This window comes from Sapajus apella, unplaced genomic scaffold (assembly GCF_009761245.1).
Source record: "Sapajus apella isolate SASKATOON/1434 unplaced genomic scaffold, GSC_monkey_1.0 scaffold133, whole genome shotgun sequence".
In the NCBI taxonomy this organism is placed as follows: domain Eukaryota; kingdom Metazoa; phylum Chordata; class Mammalia; order Primates; family Cebidae; genus Sapajus; species Sapajus apella.
This window is the reverse complement of record NW_022437073.1, coordinates 2,580,475-2,594,637: the sequence shown is the minus strand read 5'-3', so window position 1 is coordinate 2,594,637 and position 14,163 is coordinate 2,580,475. Positions and strand designations below refer to the sequence as shown.

The following is a 14,163-nucleotide window of genomic DNA, read 5'->3' as shown; positions in this document are numbered from 1 at the left end:
CACCAGAGTGGTGTGTGTTTGTTACAACTGAACCTACGTTAACACATCATTGTCATTCAAAATCCATACTTTACTTTAGGGGTTATTCTGGTGTTGTACATTCTATGGGTTTGGATCACCGTCTATTGACATGTATCCACTATTATAGTATCACATAGAATAGTTTCATTGCCCAAAATATCCTCTGTGCTCTGTTTATTCATCCTTTCCATCCACTATCCCCTAAAAAACACTGATCTTTTCACTTTTACTGTCTCCAAATTTGGCTTTTCCAGGACATCATTTTGTTGGAATCATACAGTGTGTAGCCTTTTCAGATTAACTTGCTAAGCAGTAATATATATTTAAGTTTTTTCTGTGTCTTTTCATACCTCGACGTTCATTTCTTTTTAATGCTGAATAATATTCTATCGTCTAGATGGAACAAAAATTTTTAATATATTTATCTACACATCCAAGGACAATGAAGTTTGTTTATATATTTACCTAGCCAAGCAAGAAAATTTGTATTTGCTTTCAAGCTTTGGCAGTTAAACATAAAGTTGCTCTGAATCATTTTGTTCAAGCTTTTGTGTGCACATATTTTTAACTCCATTGGGTAAATATGAAGGAGTATGATTTCTGTATTGTGTCAATACAGTATGTTCAGTTTTGTGAGTAACTGACAAATGTCTTCCAACATGTTTGCACTGTCTTGCATTCCTACCAGCAATAAATGAGAATTATTGTTACCCCGCTTCCTTACCAGCATTTGGTTTTGCCAGTGTTCTGAATTTTGCCCATTCTAATAGATATATGGTGGTCTCTCACTGGCAGTTTCATTTGCATATCTCTGATGACAAATTATGAGGAGTAAATTTTAATGTGGTTATTTAGAATCTGTGCCTCTACTTTGATGAGGTCTGTTTGGGTCTTTGACCCATTTTCTTTTTTTTTTTTTAATTATACTTTAGGTTCTGGGGTACATGTGCAGATCATGCAGGATTGTTGCATATGTACACACATGGCAATGTTGTTTGCTGCCTCCATCACCCCATCACCTACATCGGGCATTTCTCCCCATGTTATCCCTCCCCACTTTCCTGCTGTTCCTCCCTTGTTGGTCGCCTCAACAGACCCCAGTGTGTGATGCTCCCCTGTCTGTGTTCATGTGTTCTCATTGTTCAAAACCCTCCTATGAGTGAGAATATGCAGTGTTTGATTTTCTGTTCTTGTGTGAGTTTGCTGAGAATTATGGTATCCAGATTTATCCATGTCCCTACAAAGGACACAAACTCATCATTTTTTAATGGCTGCAAAGTATTCCATAGTGTATATGTGCCACATTTTCCTTGTCCAGTATATCATCGATGGGCATTTTGGTTTCAGGTCTTTGCTATTGTAAACAGTGCTGCTATGAATATACGTGTGCATGTGTCTTTATAATAGAATGATTTATAATCCTTTGGGTAAATACCCAGTAATGGGATTGCTGGGTCAAGTGGAATTTCTATTTCTATATCCTTGAGGAAGTGCCACACTGTCTTCCACAATGGTTGAACTAGTTTACATTCCCACCAACAGTGTAAAAGTGTTCCTATTTCTCCACATCCTCTCCAGCATCTGTTGTCAAGATCAAAAAACTCAAAAGCTAGCAGAAGACAAGAAACAACTAAGATCAGAACAGAACTAAAGGAGATAGGGACACAAAAACCCTTCAGAAAATCAATAAATTCAGGAGCTGATTTTTTGAAAAGATCAACAAAATAGACCACTAGCCAGATTAATAAAAAAGAAAAGAGAGAAGGATCAAATAGATGCAATAAAAAATGATAAAGGGGATATCACCACAGATTCCACAGAAATACAAACTACAATCAGAGATTATTACAAACACCTCTATGCACATAAACCAGAAAACCTGGAATAAATGCATAAATTCCTGGACACTTGCACCCTCCCAAGCCTAAACCAGGAAGAAGTTGAAACGTTGAATAGGCCAATAACAAGGACTGAAGTTGAGTCAGTAATTAATAGCCTACCAACCAAAAAAAGCCCAGGTCCAGACGGGTTCATGGCCAAATTCTACCAGAAGTACAAAGAGGAGCTGGTACCATTCCTTCTGAAACTACTCCGAACAATCCAAAAAGAGAGAATCCTTCCCAAATCATTTTATGAGACCAACATCATCCTGATACCAAAACCCGGCAGAGACTCAACAGAAAAAAGGAAACTTCAGGCCAATATCCATGATGAACATCAATGCAAAAATCTTTAATAAAATACTGACAAACCAATTGCAACAGCACATCAAAAAGCTTATCCATCACAATCAGGTAGGCTTCATTCCAGGGACACAAGGCTGGTTCAACATACGCAAGTCTATAAACGTAATCCACCACATAAACAGAACCAAAGACAAAAACCACATGATTATCTCAATAGATGCAGAGAAGGCCTTCAACAAAATTCAACAGCCTTTTGTGCTAAAAACTCTCAATATCCTAGGTATCACAGGAACATATCTCAAAACAATAAAAGCTATTTATGACAAACCTACAGCCAATATCATACTGAATGGGCAAAATCTGGAAGCATTCCCTTTGAAATCTGGCACTAGACAAGGATGCCCTCTCTCACCACTTCTATTCAATATAGTATTGGAAGTTCTAGCAAGAGCAATTAGGCAAGAAAAAAATAAATAAAGGGTATTCCATTAGGAAAAGAGGAAGTCAAATTGTCTCTATTTGCAGACTACATGATTGTATATTTAGAAGACCCTATCATCTCTGACCCATTTTTTAATTGAATAGGTTTATTTTCTTTTGACCTAGTTTTAAGAATTCTTTGTCTATTTGTGATAATAGTTCTTTTTCATATATGTCTTTTGCAAATATTTTCTTAGTCTTTGGTTTGTTTTTTCCATTTTGTTGACAGTCACATTCATAGAGTGGATGTTTTTAATTTTAAAAAAGCCCAGCTCATCATTTTTTTCATTCTTTATGTGTTTTGCATCCTATCAAGGAAGTTATTACTGAGCCCAAGTTATCCAGATTTTCTCCTATGTTATCTTTAAAGAGTTGTAGAATTCCTTATTTTACATCTTATCTATAATCCATTTTGAGTTAACTTTGTGAAGAGTGTAATTCTATATCTAGATTCATTGTTTTGGCATGTGGATATCTAGTTGTTACAGAACCATTTACTAAAAAGACTACCTTTTCTCTATTACATTGCAATTGGTCCTTTGTCAAAGATCAATTAACTATATTTTTTGTGGGTCTCTTTCTGAGCTCTGTCTCCTGTTTTATTGATTTATTTTTTCCAACACCATGCTTTTTCGTTGCTGTATATTTATACTAAGTCTTTAAGTTAGACAGAGTCAGCCCTTTGACATTGTTCTTTTTCTTCAATATTCAGCTGTCTTTTCTGTGTTGTTGGCATTTCCACATAAACTTTAGAATCAGTTTGCAAATACTACAAAATAACTTGCTGGGATTTTGGGTGGGATTGCATTAAATCTGTAGATTAAGTTGGGAAGAATAGACATTTTCACAATATTGAGACATCCATGATCATTGACTATCTCCCACATATAGTTCTTCCTCAATTTACTTCTTAAGTTTTATACTTTTCATATATTAATGTTGTTTATATTTTGTTATATTTATACCTATTTCATTTGGGGTGCTAGTGTAAACATTATTGTGATTTTTAACTTTAAATTACACTTTTTCATTGCTGGTATACAGAAAAGCATTTGACTTTTATGCATTCAACTTGTATCCTGCAATCTTGCTATAATCACTATTAGTTACAGGCTTCTGTTTTTGTTTTGCTAATTAACCTGGGCTTTCTACATAGACAGCCATGTCAACTGCAAACAAAGAGAGTTTTATTTATTCCTTCCTGATCAATATTCCTTTTATTTCCTTTTCTTGTCTTATTTAATTAGCTATGATTTCTAGTACAAAGTTGAAAAGAAGGGGCAAGAAGGGGCATCCTTACTTTTTCCTGATTTTAGTGGAAAAGCTTCTAGTTTCTCCCCATTAAGTAAGAAGGTAACTATAGTATTTCATAGATATTCTTAGCAAGGTGAGAAAGATTTCTTCTTTCTTAGTTTATTGAGTTTTTATCATGAATAACTGTTGGATTTTTTTTCAAATGTTTTTTCTGCAGCAACTATTGTCATCATGTGATTTTTCTTTTCCAGCCTAGTGATGTGATAGATTACATTAACTGGTTTTTGAATGGTAATCCAGTCTTACATGCCTGGGATAAATCCTGCTTGGTCATAGTGTTTATTTCTTTTTATTCACTGTTGAATTCAACATATTACTATTTTATTGACGTTTTTGTACATTTATAAAAGATAGTGTTCTGCACCTTCTTTTTCCTTGTCTGCTTTTGGCATTAAGGTAATTCTGGACTCACATAATGTCTTAGAAAATTTTCCTGCTAATTCTGTTTTCTAAAAGAGGTTGTGGATAATCAATGTATTTTTTCCATAAATGTCTGATAGAATTCACCCATGAATTCATCTTGGCCTAGTGTTTCACTTTACATTCACTTTTATTTTGGAATGATATTATCCAATTTCTTTAATAGATTTATTTATATTCAAATTATCTATGTATTTTTGTGTGAGTTTTGACAGACGGTATCTCAAAAGGAATTAGTTCATTTTGTCAACGTTATCAAATGTATGGGCAGAGTTCTTCATAGTATTTTTTGATTACTATTTAATATCCATGAGATCTGTAGTGATGTCCCCTCATTTATTTCTCATATTAGTAATATTCCTCTTTTCTCTTTTTTGCTTAATAGTCTGGCTAGAGGACTATGTACCTTATTATTATTTTCAATGAATAGGCCTTTTGTTTTCATTGATTTTCACTATTGGTTTTCTGTTTTCAATTTCTTTGACATCTGCTCTATTTTTTTAAACTTTCCTTTCTTATGCTTACTTTGCATTTAATTTACTCTCATTTTTCCAGTTCCCTAAAGTGAAAGCTTAGATGATCAACTTCAAATTTTTCTTGCATTTAATGCTGTTCATTTTCCTCTAAACACTGCTTTCACTGCATTCCAAAAATTTTGTTAAGTTGTGGTTTTATTTCATTCAGTTTAAAATATTTTTAAATATCTCTTAAAATTCTTTTGATTCATACATTATTTAGAAGCATGTTGTTTAATCTCCAAATATTTTCAGTTTTCTTGAGATCTTTCAGTTACTGATTTCTAATGTAATTGCACTGAATTCTGAGAACAGATATTGTATGATTTCTGCTATTTGTTAAAGTATGTTGTATGGCCCAGAATTTGCTCTATCTTGGTATATGTTCCAAGCAAGCTTGAGAATAATGTATGTTCTATTGTTGTTGGGTGAAGTAGTGTATAGATGTTGATTATATCTACTTGATTGATGGTGTTACTGAGTTTCACTGTGTTCTACCATGCTGGTTCTATCCATTTCTGATATAAACATGTTGAAGTTTTCAACTACAATGGTAGATTAATCTATTTCTCCTCACAGTTCTATCAGTTTTTGCCTCACATATTTTGATATTCCATTGTTGGGTACATACACCTTAAGGATTGTTACGTCTTCTTGGAGAATTAACACCTTTATCATTGTACAATGCCCTTCCTTACTCCTGATAACTTTTCTTGCATTGAAGTCTCTTCTGTCTGAAATTAATACAGCTATTTCTGCTTTTTAAAATGTGTTAGAATAGCATATAATTTTTACCATCTATTTATCTCTATTGTATGTGTGTCTTTATATTTAAAGTGGGTTTTTGTAAACAACATGTAATTAGGTCTTGTATTTTTTTTAATCTACTCTGACAACTGTTGTTTATTGGTCCATTTAGACCATAGTCATACGAAGCATTTATTGACCTAGTTGTATTAATACCTACCACGTTTGTTTGTGTTTTCTATTTGGGACTCTTTCTTCCTATTTTTGTCTTCTACTCTTTGCATTAATTATTTTTATTTACAGAAACAGTGTACATTTAACCCAGTTTCATGGCAAGTTCTTTAGCCTTTGCGTTTTCTCGCTTGGCGATGCAAGCCACAGACTTGGGACCCAGGACATTGCCTCCCCAGTGACGCCAGATCTCATCGTATCTGTCATTGTAATTGGTGCGGATAGCTTCCACCAGCTTAGCCAAAGCACCTTTGTCTTCCGAGTTAACGTGTGTGAAGGCGACAGTGGTGCAGGTCTTCCTATGGACTTGACGTCCCAGTCTGGCCTTCCCCTTGATGATGCAGTAAGGGACTCCCATTTTACGACAGAGGGCAGGCAAGAAGACAGCCAGCTCAATGGGATCCACGTCGTGTGCAATCACCACCAGCTGAGCTTTCTTGTTCTCCACCAAGGTGGGGACGCTGTTAACTCCTGCTCGAAGGACAGGTGGTCTCTTAGTGGGGACGTCCCCTTTGCCAGCCGCTTTCTTCTCGGCGCGGGCCAACAGCCTCTGCTTCTTTTCTTGCTTTGTCTCTGGTCTGAACCTGTGGGCCAGCTTAAGCAGCTGAGTAGCTGTTTGGCTGTCCAGGGCCTGGGTGAACTGGTTAATTGCAGGGGGCACTTTCAGCCGCTTATAGACGATGGCTCTCTGCTGCTGCAACCTGATATAGCGGGGCCGTTTCACAAAGCGGGTGAGGTCTCTTTTGGGCTGGATGTCTTGTCCAATGCCAAAATTTTTAGGCCTTTTCTCAAACAGGGGATTCACCACTTTCTTGGCCTCCGGCTTCTTCACTACAGCAGGAGCTGGAGCCACCTTCTTGCCCTTGGCCTTCTTTCCTTTCGGCATCTTGGGCGGCGGGAAGAGAAAGAAAAGCTGTCTTCTACTCTTTTTGTGTCCTTTGTAGTTTTAAATTGAGCATTTATTATTCTATTTTTTTCTTCTTTTAGTATATCAATTACTTTTTCAAATTGTTGCCTTAAAGTTTAAAATGTACATTTACAATTAACTGAAGTCTACTTTAAAATACTATACTGCCTAATTATTAGTACATTATAATTAAAATATTATTAATGTCTCCCTTCTATCCCTAGTATTATTCCTGTCATTCATTTCATTTATATATCAGATTATCCCATTCTCACACTGCTACACAGAAGCACCTGAGATTGGGTAATTTATCAGGAAAAGAAGTTTAATTGGCTTATGATTCTTCAGGCTATCCAGGAAGCATGGCAGCATCTGCTTGCCTTCTAGGGAGGCCTAAAAAAAACCTATAATTATAGCAGAAGGCAAAGGGAGAAGCAGTCATATCTTCCATGGCCAGAGGAGAAGGAAGAGAGTGAGGGGGGTGGTGCTACACACTTCTAAATAACCAGATCTCACAGTAACTCACTCACTATCAGCAGTGAGAACACCACTGAGGACATGGTGCTAACCCATTCATGAGAACTCTGCCGTCATTACAGTCACCTCCTACCAGCCCCCACCTCCAACAGAGGGAATTTCAATTTGACATGAGATTTGTTGGGGACACAGATTCAAACCACATCATTTATAATCATACAGAATCATATATATATATATATATATATATATGTTTGTATATATACCATATATATATTACACATAAGCAAAACAAAAATCAAGTATGTTGCCATTATTATATTTTAAACAATTATCTGTTAGATCAACAAAGAATCAGAAAAAATAAAAGTTTTTCATTTTATCTTCCCTTATTCATTTTTTATATAGATATGAGTCTCTGACTTGTTACTTTCCTTTTCCCTAAAGAACTTTTAACATCTCTTGCAAGGCAAAACTACCGGCAACAAATTGCCTCATTTTTTGTCTGAGAAAGTTGTAATGTCTCCCTCACTTTTGAAAGGTACTTTCACCAGGTGCAGAATTTTAGATTGATAGTTTTGTTTCTGTTGTTGTTTTTCCTCAATGCGTTAGGTATTTTACTCTACTCTTTTCTTGCTTGCATGATTTCAGATGTAATTATTCATATCTTCCCTCTTCGATAGCTAAAGTGTTTCCCCACACCCTAGCTTCTTTCAGGGTGTCTTCTTTACCTTTGATTTTTCATAGTTTGAAAATGATCTATCTATGTGTAGGGTTTTTTTCTGTTTTTGTTTGTTTGTTTTTTATTTTGTCATTTTTACTGCTTGGTGTTCTTTGTGGTTTTGTGACATTGATTTGAAAAACTCTCAGCCATTATTGTTTCAAATATTTCACCTGTATTTTCTTTATTTCTTCTTCTTCTGGTATTATTACGCTGTTTTACACGGTATGTAATTGTTTCATGATTCTTTTTCTGTTATTCTCATCTTTTTCTCAGAATTTTGTCTTTCTTTATGTAAAACTGGTGGTTTATTCAAGTATTCAAACAGGGAAGTAAAAGAAACTAAATAATATAAATGTAAGAACCATTCCTGAAAGAAATTAAGTTAAATATGTACCTTCTCCATGACTAGCTATTTGGTGCATCTTCAGGATTAAAATGAAAAATACACATTTAGCAGAAGCTGCCCATTTTCCTAAGAGAAAAAATAACTCATTTGTCCCACTCATTGCAAGTAGAAATTCCACATTACTAACAAGCCTTTAGATCACAAACTTTGTTTTGCTCTTATTCAATTCCTTCATAGGCTCTCTCAATCTTTATACTACTTAGGTATTGCTGTTGGTCCCTTGCATTCACCAGCTTTTAGATTAGGCCAATGCTTTCCAAATTTTAGCAGCTGTTTTGAACTTGAGTGACTGCACTTTTCCATAAACGCTTATAGGTTATTTTGGAATTCTGTTGTTACATCTTTCAAATGTCCCTTCCTTTCCTGTGCTTTCTTGCATGCAGATGCCAAATAACACACAGGTCTCATGCTTGTGGTATAGTCACTGACTTCAATGTTAATGTTCCTGGACAAAGCTTACCACCTAGGTTTTGGTTTTACTATCTAATTAACTGCTTTTGAATGGGAATCCAAGGAGATTCAAAAATTATCCTGCTACTCCTTTCACCAACCTTCCAGAAGCACCTGTAGTTTTTCATAGCTTAGAAGTATAGCTTATGTAAAGTTTTGAATATAGTAAATTATATCAGTTTGTTGAGGTTCTATTTACTGCAGTGTGATAGTTTTTTACGGTTGCAAGGTTGAATTTTTACTAATATTAACTAATACATGCCATAATTCTTGATAAGCAAGGATGTTAACTTAACCTGCTATATAAAACATTATTTCTATCTAATCAGGAATGGCTGACACAAGGCTTTGATTAAATGGTAATTACATGAGTTTAGTCTCCCAAACCAGTGTATTATTGGAACTTGTGCAAAAAAGAAAAAAAAAGAAAAAAGAAAAAGAAAAAGAAAAGAAAAGCAGAACGAGACATGTAGATTTTATTACTGAACATATAAGAAAGGACAGCAGGTATTTGATATGGACAGAATAGCTCATCTTCTTAGTTTGAGCTATAAAAAATTTCACTAAAATTATTTCAACTCAAACACTAAGATGTGTCTTGAAAGATATTAAAAAATACAGTGTTTTAAAAATATGCCTTAGTTTTTACTAATAGAAAAATAGAAATTTGAGAATTTTTAAAAAGAAAGATGGGCCGATTAACCTGAAGGAAGAATAAATAGATGTTCTTAAGACAAAGTCAAAACCTTAAACTTTGATCTCTATGAAAGTGAAAAAGTGATATAACGTATTTGATTTTAAACAAGATACTATAAAAATGGGACATATTTAACATTACTAGAATAAAATTTACTATGTTCCAGAAACAACCAAAGTACAGAGGCAGGATCACAGAGAAATGGGAATGACTTCTTAGAGCAATCCAGATTTTGATAAATTATTCAACTATATCCTCTTAAAGCTTTATAATATCCATAGTAGCAATGTAATCAGTATTATAATATGACCCTTTCTATCTCGTCTATTCACCTTAGGTCCCCAAACTGAGAACAGTAGAAATCAAGTAATCTCTGAATTATAAAAAGTGATAGTTGGCAATCTACATGGGACTTGCAAAGAAGGGAGCCCAAGGCAAATCCAGTCACCATTAGTGCATCATCCATGTTTAATCTAGGAATCCATTAAGAGGCCAAAACTGTGAAAAAGAAGAGTGCTGCACCCCGTCAGCCACAGAACAAGGGAAAAGAGCATCAGAAAATCATTTGGAGATCTTAACATTTATGATCCCTGGAGTATTATAGAATTATGGACATAGAGACTGTTCCTGACTCACGCTCATTAAAAATCTAAAAAGAGAGGAGTTGACTGGAGTGCTTAGTGATCATTGTAAAAGGACAGGACGTCATTGGGAAGATCTCTTTGCCCTAAGAAAATTATCTATCTTTCTCCCCACTTGCCACACTTTAGAGAATCCAGCCATAGAATAAAAAAACGGGACAGAGCAGCGTGTGGACACTCACATTGTGAACTTTTGCTCCAAGAAGTAACACAGGAACTTACCAGGAAAACTAAGAGAATCCATAGACCTTTTAAAGGAACTGGATCACTTCTGCAGCCTCTCTGAGATGCTGAAAAACTGAGTCTGCTTATTTTCTCAGCAAGGAGGCTTGTGGTCTGGGGCAAGTTCCCAGCCTTGGTAACCAGCTGCCTGACAATAGACTCAATGCTGTTGGGTGGGGCACACTGGGAATGAGACCAGACTTTAGGACTGTGGGCTGTGTGGGAGCAGGGTGAGACCTATTACTGCCAGCTTTACCCCTGCTTCCCTAACAAGCTGTATGACTCAGCAGAGGCAGCCAGAGTCTCCCTGGGAATATAAGTCCATTGTACTGGAAACCACATCCCCAACCCCCATAGTAGCTGCAATAAGCCCTGCCCAAGGAGAGGCTAAAGTCAGACATGCCTATCCCTGCCCTCACCTGGTGGTCTTTATCTTCCCACCCTGGTAACTGAAGACAAAGGTCATAATCTCTTGGGAGCTCTATGGCCCTGCCCACCACTTGAGAATCCTGAATACTTAACTAGGTGTCCCTAGGGAAAGTTTTCATCCTCCCTATATAACTGCAGCTGATGCACTCTTGAAAGCACCACCTCCTGGCTGGAGGCAAATCAACACAAAACCACTAAACAAAACACAACCAAAGACCCTCACAGAGTCCACTTCACTCCCCTGCTATCTCCACAGGAGCAGGTGCTGGTATCCCTTGCTGCAAGATCTGAAGACAGATCACATCACAGGACTCTTTGCAGACACTCTTTAACACCAACCAGATCCCAGTAGCTCCACTGGGTGGCTAGACCCAGGAGAGCAAAAATAATTACCATAGTTCAGCTCTCAGAAATCCCTATTCCTAGGGGAAGGGGGAGAATACCACATCAAAGGAGCACCCCAAGGGACAAAAGAATCTCAACAGCAGCCCAGATCTTCCCTCTGACATAGTCTACCCAAATAAGAAGAAACCAGAAAAATAATCTGGTAATATGACAAAACAACATTCCCTATCACCTTCAAAAGATGATACCAGCTCACCAGCAATGGATTCAAACCAAGACAAAATATCTGAATTGCCAGAAAAAGAAATCAGAAGGTCGATTATTAAACTAATCAGGGAGTCACCAGAAAAAGGTGAAGTCCAACTTAAATAAATGAAAAACACGATACAGGATATAAAAGGAAAATTCTTCATTGAAATAGCATACATAAACAATAATCACAACTTCTGGAAATCAAAGACACGCTTGAAAAATGCAAAATGCACTGAAAAGTCTCAGTAATATAATCAAACAAGCAGAAAAAAGAACATCTGAGCTCAAAGACAAGGCTTTTGAATTAACCCAATGCACCAAAGACACAGAAAAAAGAATTTTTAAAAATGAACAAAGCTAGCAATAAGCTTGGGACTATGTTAAACACCAAACCCTAGGAATAACTGATGTTCCCAAGGTAGAAGAGAAATCAAAAAATTTATAAAACATATTTGAGGTAATGATCAAGGAAAACTTCCCTGACCTTGTTAGAGATTGAGATATCCAAATAAAAGAATCTAAAAATACACCTGAAAAATTTCTCACAAAAAGATCATCACCTATGCACATAGTCATCAGATTATCAAAAGTCAAGTTGAAAGAAAGAATCTTAAGAATTGTTAGGCCAAGTATCAGGTAAACTATAAAAATACCCCTATCAGATTAACAGCAGATTGCTCAACAGAAACCCTACAAGCTAGAAGGGATTGGGGCCTTATTTTAGCTTCCTTAAACAAAATAATTATCAGCCAAGAATTTTGTATCCAACGAAATTGAGCTTCATCAATGAATAAACAATATAGTTTTTCCCAGACAAAAAAATGCTGAGAGAATTTGCCACTATGAAGAAAGCACTACAGGAACCGCTAAAAGGAGCTCTAAATCTTGAAACAAACCCTCGAAATACACAAAATAGAATCTCTTCAAAGCATAAATCTCCAAGGCGTATATAACAATAACAAAATGAAAAAAAAAAGGTATTCAGGCAACAAATAGCAAAATAAATGGAATAATACCTCACATCTCAATACCAACATTGAATGTGAATGACCTAACTGTTCTACTTAAAAGATACAGAATGGCAGAATGGATAAGAACTCACCAACCAAGTTCCTGCTGTGTTCAGGAGACTTACCTAACATGTAAGGACTCACATAAACTTAAGGTAAAGAGGTGGAGAAAGGTATTTTCATGCAAATGGACACCAAAAGCAAGCAGGGATAGCTGTTCTTATATCAGATTAAAAAAAAAATCCTAAAATTCCTATGAGACTAAAAGCATAGTCAAAGCAAGTCTAAGTGAAAAGAACAAATCTGGAGGCATCACATGACCTGACTTCAAACTATACTCTAAGGCCATAGTCACACCAAAACATCATGGTACTGGCATAAAAATAGGCACATAGACCAATGGAACAGAATAGAGAACCCAGAAATAAAGCCAAATATCTACAGCCAACTGATCTTTGACAAAGCAAATAAAAACATAAAGTGGGAAAAGGACACCCTATTCAACCCATGGTGCTGGGATAATTGGCAAGCCACATGTAGAAGAATGAAACTGGATCCTCACATCTCACCTTATACAAAAATCAACTGAAGATGGATTAAAAACACAAATCTGAGACCCAAAACCATAAAGATTCTAAAATAACATCAGAAAAAACATCAGAAAATAACATCAGAAAAAACCTTCCAGACTTTGGCTTAGGTAAAGACTTCATGACCACACGCCCAAAAGCAAATGCAACAAAAACCAAGAAAAATAGATTAAACTAAAAAGCTTCTGCACAGCAAAAGAAATAATCAGCAGAGTTAACAGACAACCCGCGGAGTGGGAGAAAATTTTCACAATCTATACCTCCAACAAAGAACTGATATCCAGAACTTACAAAGAATTCAAACAAATCAGTAAGAAAAAAAAAAATCCGTCAAAAAATGGGCTAAGGACATGAATAAACAATTCTAAAAGGAAGATATACAAATGGCCAACAAGAATATGGAAAAATGCTCAATGTGACTAATGGTATGAGAAATACAAATAAAAACTGCAATGTGATACTACCTTACTCCAGCAAGAATGACCATTGTTTTATGAGAATATATGGTGGTGGCAGGCACCTGTAGTCCCAGCTACTTGAGAGGCTGAGGCAGGAGAATCGCTTGAAAATGGGAAGTGGAGGCTGCAATGAGCTGAGATTGCGCCACTGCACTCCAGCCTGGGCGACAGAGCAAGACTGTCTCAAAAAGAACAAAATCAAAAAGACTACACATTGGGTACAATGTACACTGCTCAGTGATGGATGTACAAAAATCTCAGAAATCACCACTAAAGAACTTATTCATGTAATGAAACACATAACCAAGCATCACTTGTTCCCCCAAAACCTACTGAAATTAAAAAAAAAAATTTTTTTAAAGAAACATTTACTAGTAAAGATTTACCAAAACAGAAAAAAAGTGCAGGGGAGGACTGGAAGAGGAAAAATAGGAACAGAGCTGCTGCTTTCATTCGCACTGCAGGCTACCAAGCAAGAATAGAGCCCAAGTTGTGACACCAAAAGCAAGCAGGGGTAGCTATTCTTATATCAGATAAAACAAACTTTAAAGAAACAACAGTTTAAAAAGACAGAAGGACATTATATAGTAATAAAAGGACTCATCCAAAAGAAAAACATTCCAATTCTAATTATATGTGCC

At 35.9% G+C, this 14,163-nt stretch overlaps 1 pseudogene across 1 annotated transcript; it reads right to left on the bottom strand.

Annotated features, from left to right (window-relative positions):
- Window positions 1-5,972: 5,972 nt before the first annotated feature.
- LOC116539763 lies at window positions 5,973-6,821 on the bottom strand (annotated as a pseudogene). The gene has a single exon (XR_004264178.1). The product of XR_004264178.1 is annotated as a 60S ribosomal protein L7a pseudogene (transcript).
- Window positions 6,822-14,163: the final 7,342 nt, after the last annotated feature.